Source organism: Capsicum annuum, chromosome 6, assembly GCF_002878395.1.
Source record: "Capsicum annuum cultivar UCD-10X-F1 chromosome 6, UCD10Xv1.1, whole genome shotgun sequence".
NCBI lineage: Eukaryota > Viridiplantae > Streptophyta > Magnoliopsida > Solanales > Solanaceae > Capsicum > Capsicum annuum.
This window is the reverse complement of record NC_061116.1, coordinates 178,200,371-178,209,570: the sequence shown is the minus strand read 5'-3', so window position 1 is coordinate 178,209,570 and position 9,200 is coordinate 178,200,371. Positions and strand designations below refer to the sequence as shown.

General features: G+C 38.2%; 1 long non-coding RNA gene across 1 annotated transcript; it reads right to left on the bottom strand.

Annotated features, from left to right (window-relative positions):
* Positions 1–1,304: 1,304 nt before the first annotated feature.
* On the bottom strand, positions 1,305–4,147 carry LOC107872946. Its single transcript, XR_001675043.2, has 2 exons — positions 3,777–4,147; positions 1,305–2,818 (listed from the first exon to the last, which is right to left on the bottom strand). It is a non-coding gene; the product is annotated as an uncharacterized LOC107872946 (long non-coding RNA).
* Positions 4,148–9,200: the final 5,053 nt, after the last annotated feature.

Below are 9,200 nucleotides of genomic sequence, written 5' to 3'. Positions count from 1 at the left end.
CAAAATCAAATTTCTCTCTCTCTCAAACAATTCATACATGTTAGTGAATGAACCATAAGTTTGCCCATAGTGTACTACTCCACTAATAGTCGGATGTTGATATGGAGGATCAACTAGGTCTTTTTAGTTTGTAATGAAGGCTAGGGGACGGGTAGGTACTATTTAGGAAATAATGACTATCGCACCTAAGCGCTTCAATACAACAACTGTCAATTAAATCAATCCTCCAACACCCAATTTACATCACTATTATCTCCCTATTCTTTTATTTTTCACCCCCTTTTTTATTAAGATTATTCACACAGACCATGGTGGGAGTATTCAACTTTTCCTCAAAAAGAAAAAAAAATATTTTTTTTCACACCCATTTTATGCTACGCACCCCTATTATAGCCACCCTCAACTTAAGAAACTTGCCTTCGTTAAGGTGCATAATATCCAAAATTGACCAGGGCCAAAATAGGTTCATTGTAACATTTCGGGCTCAAATTAGAAACTTTTAAAGCACAATTCATTCTTTACAAACTCCCACCCAACCATATTATGAATTTTCAAAATCAATAACTACTATTTAGGGCTTCAATTTCACCTTTTCCTTCTTATTTTTCAAACTCTTAACTCTTCTTGATTTTGTACTAAAGCGCTTAGGAGCATATTTGGATCAAATTAAGGTCTTTCAAAAAAAGGATAAGGCTACATATGCGGCTACAAAAGAATAGACTAAAGCCTCAACGGGGATGACTAGGACTATGCACGAGGGTAGGTATATTAAGGCTAAAAATGCGGTTGTCAAAGAAATGCCTACATCACTTCCTACACCAACACCCTTTATTTCACTTTATAAACGCACCGGGCAAATTTTAGACATTCCTATACATGTAGAATATAAGCAATCCTCACACTCACAGTGCATGCACGAAATCAAGTTGAATCCTTAAGGTTCCCGACCTCGTCCTTTATTGAATTCAAAATTAAGCCAACAAATAAGATTTCACATATCGAGATTAAACCATTTACACTGAAATCCCTTTTAAAAGTCCAGACACTTTTATATTTTAAACTCCAATTTAGTTCAAATTACTGCAAAGATGGCCCACATCGTGCCCTCTTCTAAGATCATGATTAGGTTCTCATTTATTCTTTACTTCTTACAATCCACTCCCCTTAAGACAATCGCCATCCATCAATCATAGGGGAGGGCAACTAACTATGACTACTTATTTCGAATTGCCAAAGAGGGCACAAATAAATACTTGAAACTGAAATTTACTAATGAGGGCAAAAATAATGATAATAGCAAATACTTTGAACTAAAAGCAATATGTGATAAATGCCAAAGAGGGAAAATTGCAATCCACAAAGTTACTAACTATTATAGACCAGTGTTCTGGATAGCTAGAACTTGCAAAAACCAAAAAAACCGAAAATAAAAATTATTTAGCAAGAATAAAAAAGAACATGAAAAAGCAAAAGAAAAACCAACAACCCCACACTTAAACAAAGCACTATCCCAGTGCTTTCAAATAAGCATATGTAGAGTGGCAACATACTCCCTGGTCACTCAAATGGCACTATGGTTGTCATGTCATCAGCGACCCCATCCACGTCCTCATTATCATCATTAGCTCCATCATCAGACAGATCCTCCTTATCTGACTCTCGATCTGAGTCCCTATATCGCCTCTCCTCATTAGTTAGAATGTCATTATCGACATACTTCACAATGTTCGAGCTAATCTACAGCAAGGTCTTAGCATGATGCCCAAAGGGATAATCTAACTCAACAACTCAAAGCTTCTCAAGCGTGGTTGGTCTGCCCCCAATATTCAGCTGCAATATCTGAAGGCCATACATTCTGGCTAAAATCTCATCATCTTGGGTTTGGAGCTCAGCCATGGTCAAGATTAGGCCATTTGCCCCAGATGCGCTCCTAGCGATAGTGATATCCACAAGTGAGTCAAAACATCGGGCTTATAGTCCAGATCCTCTCTACTCTGTGCCTTCATAGAAATTAGGTCACCAATCCTCCAAAACAAAACTGCGCCCCACCTGGGTATGCGCCTTCTTCATAGCAAAAAAAATTACATGCCCCATATTAACATCAACGTCATCACACATCAGTGCATAAATCAAACATACTCGGTCCCTAGTAACCTCTGTCATATGCTTGCCCTGAATCAAGCGAAGATACGCAATGCGACCCCATATCCTGGCCTCCATGTTCATCTGAGCATAAGGAAAAGAAGAATGCAGGCCAGTGACACGATGCCTAGTCCAACGAGCTGAGGAGCGTACCCCGCACAACAGATCTCTGATATGCGCATAAGGAGGAGAAACTATAAACTACTTCAAAAAGTTTGGGCTTGACTTTGGTATACCCAACAATTCATAATGTCTGCAGTAGTGAAACAAACTACCTTCCTACGAATCGTCATGAGCTCATGATCGGGGGGGTCACTTGGATCCCAGTTGGCGTAAAACTCGCTAACTAAGTACAATATTCACTCAGTATGCTAATGAAAGATGAAATTCATATTCAGCTGCTCAACTCATCGTACCATGTTTGGGCATTCCCTCAATAAGCTAGCCCGATCAATGAACACCTCGGGAATTTATTTAGCATCTGTATACTTCATGTACCACTGTTTTTCCGCTTTGTTCACAGCCTTATATCCAATCTTCCCGACCTGTCCATGCTGAAGTGGAGGAGCCCAGGGTACCCTAGTGAGTTGGGTCTCAGATGGCCTGCCTGTTTTCCTTGCCGGTGCAGAAGAACCACCCTTTACGTTTTCTTTGATTGGTTGGGGCTCCATGATACCTGTGTTATACAGCAGATGCAACAAACAAATAAGTATGTGAAACACAGGATGACTACCCTAAACTAAGTGTGAATAGGTGATACCACCCCCACACTTAGTTGCTAGCTAAGGTGTGTGTAACAAAGAATAGGGTACTCAGACTTCCCCTATCCGACACTTTTAGCACAGCAATATATGTTCAAATTACAAACAGTAGCCATTGATAGCTAACCCACAGTAGTTCTAGAGGGTAGCATATTTAAGACATTTACGTGTAATTGCTACCTAATTAGGAAACAAACACAGATAACTCTTTAGATTTTTATTCGCACAATGTACAACATGGTCAGCAACTTGTGATTGGTCTCACCATCCATACCCAACAATGCAATTCGTCAAAATTGTAAAGCAAGTATCAAGAAAAACAAAACTAGAATAGTTTAGCAAGGGACTCACTAGTATGCACTAACTATGAATCTTAGCACAGCAATTTTACTCAGCCCGCACATACAAACATATTCGAGCAAAACTTGCAACCCCCCATTACACCAATAGCACTTAGCCCACACATAAAGTTCGTAAAAGCAAACCAAATCAATATCCTAACACACAGAAAATAGGCACAGTACCCCCCCCCCCCCCCCCCCCCAAACAGTTAAACACTAAGACAACACCACATCCCTATGCAATAAGCCAAATACAAACCCAAAATAGAAAAAGTACCGTGACAACATAGTCTATAATACCCCATGTCAATTCAGTCAAGTACGCATTCATCAAAATCAGTTCTGGAACATATGAACGAACAACGAATATGACATAGGACCAAAAATTGACAAAATTCCCAAAAATAATATGCCCCAAGGAAAGTGAGATCACAAGCAATATGAAACAACCCCCATTCATGCTTATCATTTTGAAATTTAAAGAAAAAGAACACAAAGAATAAAATAATAAAGAGAAAACTTGGAAACTTACCTAGGTGAATGCGTTAAAGGCTTGACTTTTGGAAGAAAATTGAGTGAATTAGCATTTAGGGGGAGTGGGGCGGTGCTAGGGTTGGAAGAGGGGATTAGGGTTTAGTGGGAAAGGGTTTATATAGAGGCGGGATGGGTCTGTTGAAATTCTTATTTTTATTTTTCAATTTTTGAACCCTCCACAATGCGCCACAATTGCGTCACAACACTGGAAGAATGAAAATTGTCAATTTGGTCTACGGCGCAATGTGCCAATATCGTGGACCCCTACTGAAATTGACAATTATCAATTTTGCCCTCTCCACGATGCGCTGATGGTGCAACTCAAAACATTTTTTCTAATTTTTCTCCACACCATGATGCGGTGGTTTCGCGCCATCATACTAGAAATTTGACAATTCTTATTTTTTGACCCGGTGCGACGCGGCATGATCGCGGACCCTTATTGAAAGTTGATGATTGTCAATTTTACCATCTCCGTGATACGCCACTCCCAAAATTCCAGTGCGTATTTCAACTCTTTTCTTAGTAGATGTTAACCCCTGACTTATACATTGTTTTTCAAACCTAATTGCTTCCCTCAGATGTGGTAATCCTCTTAGTTTTGCTTTGCATATCACTATATCTCAACAAAAACAACAAATATTGTAAGAAAAAGTGGGTTGTCTCCCACTCAATACCTTAGTTTTGGTCGTGGAACGACTCATTTTTTGTATTTTTCTTTTCTTTTTGATTTTACAAACTAAAGATTAAACTACCTATTACATTACAAGTGTGGGTTTCCTCCGTCATAGCACTTTATTATACATCGTGGCACAACTCAGCTCAGTTCTACTAATCAGAAAAGGTGATAGACTCATTGTGCTTATCCAAATGATTCTCCTAATAATGCTTTACATGTTGTCTATTCACCAGAAACTTATCCGTCTTCTTTTTATTCCACAATCCACAGCACCATGAGGTGTTATTTGCACCACCTCAAAAGTTCCAGACCATTTAGAACGCAATTTACCAAAAAAAAATCTTAAACCTGGAATTAAACAACAAAACAAGTTGTCCAGGTTCAAAGAATCTCTCTTGAATTTGTTAATTATTCCACCTTTTGGTCTTCTCCTTATATAGCTTGGCATTTTAATAGGCATGAAGCCTAAACTCATCAAGCTCATTCAACTGCAATAATTATTTCTCCCCAGCAGCTTTCATCTCAAGATTCATCTTTTTCACGGCCCAATATGCTTGATATTCCAACTCCACAGGCAGATGACATGCTTTACCATAAACCAAGCGATATGGAGATATCCAATAGATGTCTTGTAAGTTGTTCTGTAAGCACAAAGTGTATCATCTAACTTTTCAACCCAATCTTTGTGCTGCCCATTCACAGTCTTTTGTAATATCTGCTTAATCCCCCAGTTGGACACCTCAATTTGTCCACTCATTTGGGGATGATACGCAGTGGCCACCTTGTGCCTAACACCATATTTAGAAAGAAGATTCTTAAACCAAGTGTTGATAAAGTGCGTACCTTCATCACTGATTATTGCTCTTGGAGTGCCAAACGGAAAATATGTGTTTCTTCACAAACTTTAGCACTAATCTCGCATCATTAGTTTGACATGTTGCAGTTTCCACCCATTTAAAGGCATAATCAACCGCTACAAGGATATATAAATTGCCATTTAAAGGTGGGAATGGTCCCATGAAATAGATCCCCCATATATCAAATACTTCAACTTCTAGAATATTGTTGAGGGGCATCTCATGACGCCTCAATATGGTACCCAACCTTTGACATTGATCACAATTCTTTATGAAAGAAACTTTATCCGTAAACAACGTAGGCCAGAAAAAACTCGATTGCAACACTTTTCTAGCAGTTCTCTCACCCCTGTGATATCCATCATAAGGAGATGAGTGGAAATCTTATAGCACTTTTAAGAATTCAGATTTTTGGATACACCTGGGAATAACTCCATATGGAACCTTCTTAAAGAGATATGGTTCATCCCAAATGTAGGCGCGAGAATCGTGAAGCAATTTCTTCCTTTGTTGTGTGGTGGCCTCGGGAGGGTATACCTTACAAGCTATCAAGTTCTGATATCAGCATACCATGGGAGCTCAAATGCATCTAAAGACAACAATTTTTCATCAGGAAACTTTTCCTTATGCAAATCTAGTCATCAACAATACGGTTCTGAGTTTTTAGTCGCGATAAGTGGTCAGCAACTTGATTTTTAGCTCCTTTTCGATCTCGGACCTTAGGATCAAATTTTTATAGTAGCAGAATCCACCTAATCAGTCGAGGCTTCACATCCTTCTTATTAAAAAGATACTTAATAGCAACATGGTCAGTATGAACAATGACCTTAGTGCCGACTAAGCAAGATCTCAACTTGTCGAATGCATGCACCAATGCCAATATCTCTTTCTCCGTGACTATTTAATTCACTTAAGCATTATTCAAAACTTTGCTAGCATAGTATATCGAGCGAAATACCTTATCTTTTCTTTGAAACAAAACCGCTCCCATAGTAATGTCACTGGCATCACACATAAGCTCAAACGGTAACTCCCAATCTGGTGAAATCAGAATAGGTGCTTCAGTCAACTTTTTTGTAGTTTTTCAAAGGATTCTTGAAAATCAACCTCAAACTTGAACTTAGCCTCTTTCTATAACAATTTGCATATGGGCTTTGCAATCTTTGAGAAATCCTGAATGAATTGGCTGTAGAAACCTGCATGTCCAAGAAAGCTCCGCACTCCTTTAACTGTGACTGGATGTGGCAACTTTTCAATCACTTCCACCTTTGACCTATCTACTTCAAGTAAATTACATAACACTTTATGGCCTAGGATAATTCCTTCCTTAACCAGAAAGTGGAACTTTTCCCAATTTAGCACCAAGTTTGTCTCTTCGCATCGAGCTAGGACTCTATTAAGATTCTGCAAGCAATTATTGAAAGAATTACCATAAACAGAGAAATCATCCATGAATAACTCCATGAAATATTCAACCATATCAAAGATTATTGCCATCATACATCTCTGAAATATAGTAAGTGCATTGCAGAGGCCGAAGGGCATGTGTTTGAATACATATATGCCCTATGGACAAGTGAAAATAGTCTTCTCCTGGTCTTTCGGTTCTATGATTATCTGATTGTTGCTGGAGTACCCATCCAAAAAATAATAATACTTTTTCCCCACCAATCTATCCAGCATTTAGTCAGTGAATAGTATCGGATAATGATCTTTTCTCGTTGCTTCATTTAATATCTGATAGTCAATATAAATCCTCCAATTGGTAACCATGTGCGTGGGGATCAACTCATTATCATCATTGGTTACCACGGTTATCCTACCTTTATTTGGTACACAGTGCACTAGCTTATCCATTTGTTGTTAGAAATTGGGTACATAATACCACTATCCAGCCACTTGATCACTTCTTTTCTAACCACCTCCTTCATCATAAGATTCAACTTCTTTTGTTGCTGCACTTTCAGTTTGTATCCCTCTTCCATGTAGATATTATACATGCAGAACGCTGGATTTATTCCTATAATGTCGGACATTTTCTATCCAATCACTTTCCTCCTTCTTTTTAAAAATGTTATCACTTTCCTCACCTGTACATCTAATAAACCTGCAGATAAGATAACATGAAAAGTATCTTGGTTACCAATAAAAACATATTGTAAATGTAGAGGGAGAGCCTTAAGCTCCAGTTTTGGAGCTTCTTCAACTAAGGCCTTAGGCGATGGCCTAATTGGTCTATTTAATGGCTCAAAAGGCAACTTTCTCTTTTTAATCACTATCAAATTCATGACTTAGACCAATTCTAATGTCTCTACATCTCCATAAATATCATGATCTATCAAACCTCGCTCCAAAGGATCATCAGACATCAACATATGCAACTCAGAAGCAAGGTCAATAACCGATATGGACAATAATTCCTCATATATAGCTTGTAATTTTAGTTCCTTGTATACATTAAACACCTCCACTTTATCATGCGCTCATATTGTCATTTTTCCACCAGCTACATCGATTAATGACTGCCCAGTTACTAAGAATGGGAACACCAAAATAAATGGAACCACCGGGCCAACTTTGAAGTCTAGAATAACGAAATCCACAGAAAAGATCAAAGATCTCACTTGCACTAGAACATCTTCAATAATACCGTCAGGCCTAGTAAGGGACTTATCAGCCAACTGCAATTCAATGGTTGTGGGTTTTGGACTCACAAAACCCATCTTCCTAAAACAAAAAGTGGGCATAAGGTTGATGCTTGCACCTAAATTGCATAGCCCACGAGCACTTATAACCTGTTCGATAGTAATATGCAAAGTAAAACTTCCTTAATCTTTCAGCTTTGTCGGCAATTTATTTTGTATCTTCGATGTGCACTCTTGAGTAAGTGCAATAATAGCATACTTTGTCAACCAATTTTTATTTGCCACTATATCCTTTAGATATTTAGCATATTTTGGCACACTTTGAAGAATATCCACAAGAGGAGGATTTACTTGAACCAATTTCAGAAGATTCATAAATATCTTGTATCTTTCTTCCTCTTGATGCTTTCATTGCCTTTAAGGAAAAGGGTGGGGTAGAGTTTTCTTCTCTCTTTGAATTTTCTCTTGTGCATATTTTTCTATGACTGTGGTCTCTTCTTTCTTGTTCACTTCATTATCAACAACAGTGTGACTATCCTTCTCAAGCTCTTTCTCACTCAACTGCAAACTACTCCTTGTTGTAACAACATTCACCTACTTTAGATTTTCCTCTGTATCAGAAGGCAAACTCCTCTGAGGTCTTGTATTCTGTACTCTTGCTATTTACCCAATTTGTATCTCCAAATTCTTTGTGATCAACTTCTGATTCTTCAAATCCGCTGCAAATTATGCTTGATTCACAAGAAGTTGCTTTATCATCTCCTCTACAGTTGGAATGGTGGTCAAATTTTTTTGCACCTGCTTCTGATTTTATTACACTGAGGCTTGCCTTGAGCCTGATTTCTACCCCATGAGAAATTGGGGTGGTTTCTCCAATTTGGATTGTACGTATTACATAATTTTGCATTCTTTGTCGATTTGCAATGCCAATGTAATTGATAGAATCTGGATTAACTGCACATATTTTGTTGTATACTCACTGCTCCTACAAACTTTACACCATCAGTTTACCTATTAGATGGCATTAGCTATAGCTATTACTTGTGGAACCCCTAACTTTATATTATTCAACTAAGTAAGCATCTGATTTTGCATTGCTGTGAGCTAGGCTGATAAAGCAGTAAACTAATCTACCTATAATACACCAGCAACCTTTTTAAGAGCACTTCTTGAGTCTGTATGCCAATCTGGATTCCCTTGCAAAATTCGATTCAACAGTGTATACAATTCTTTATAAGTTT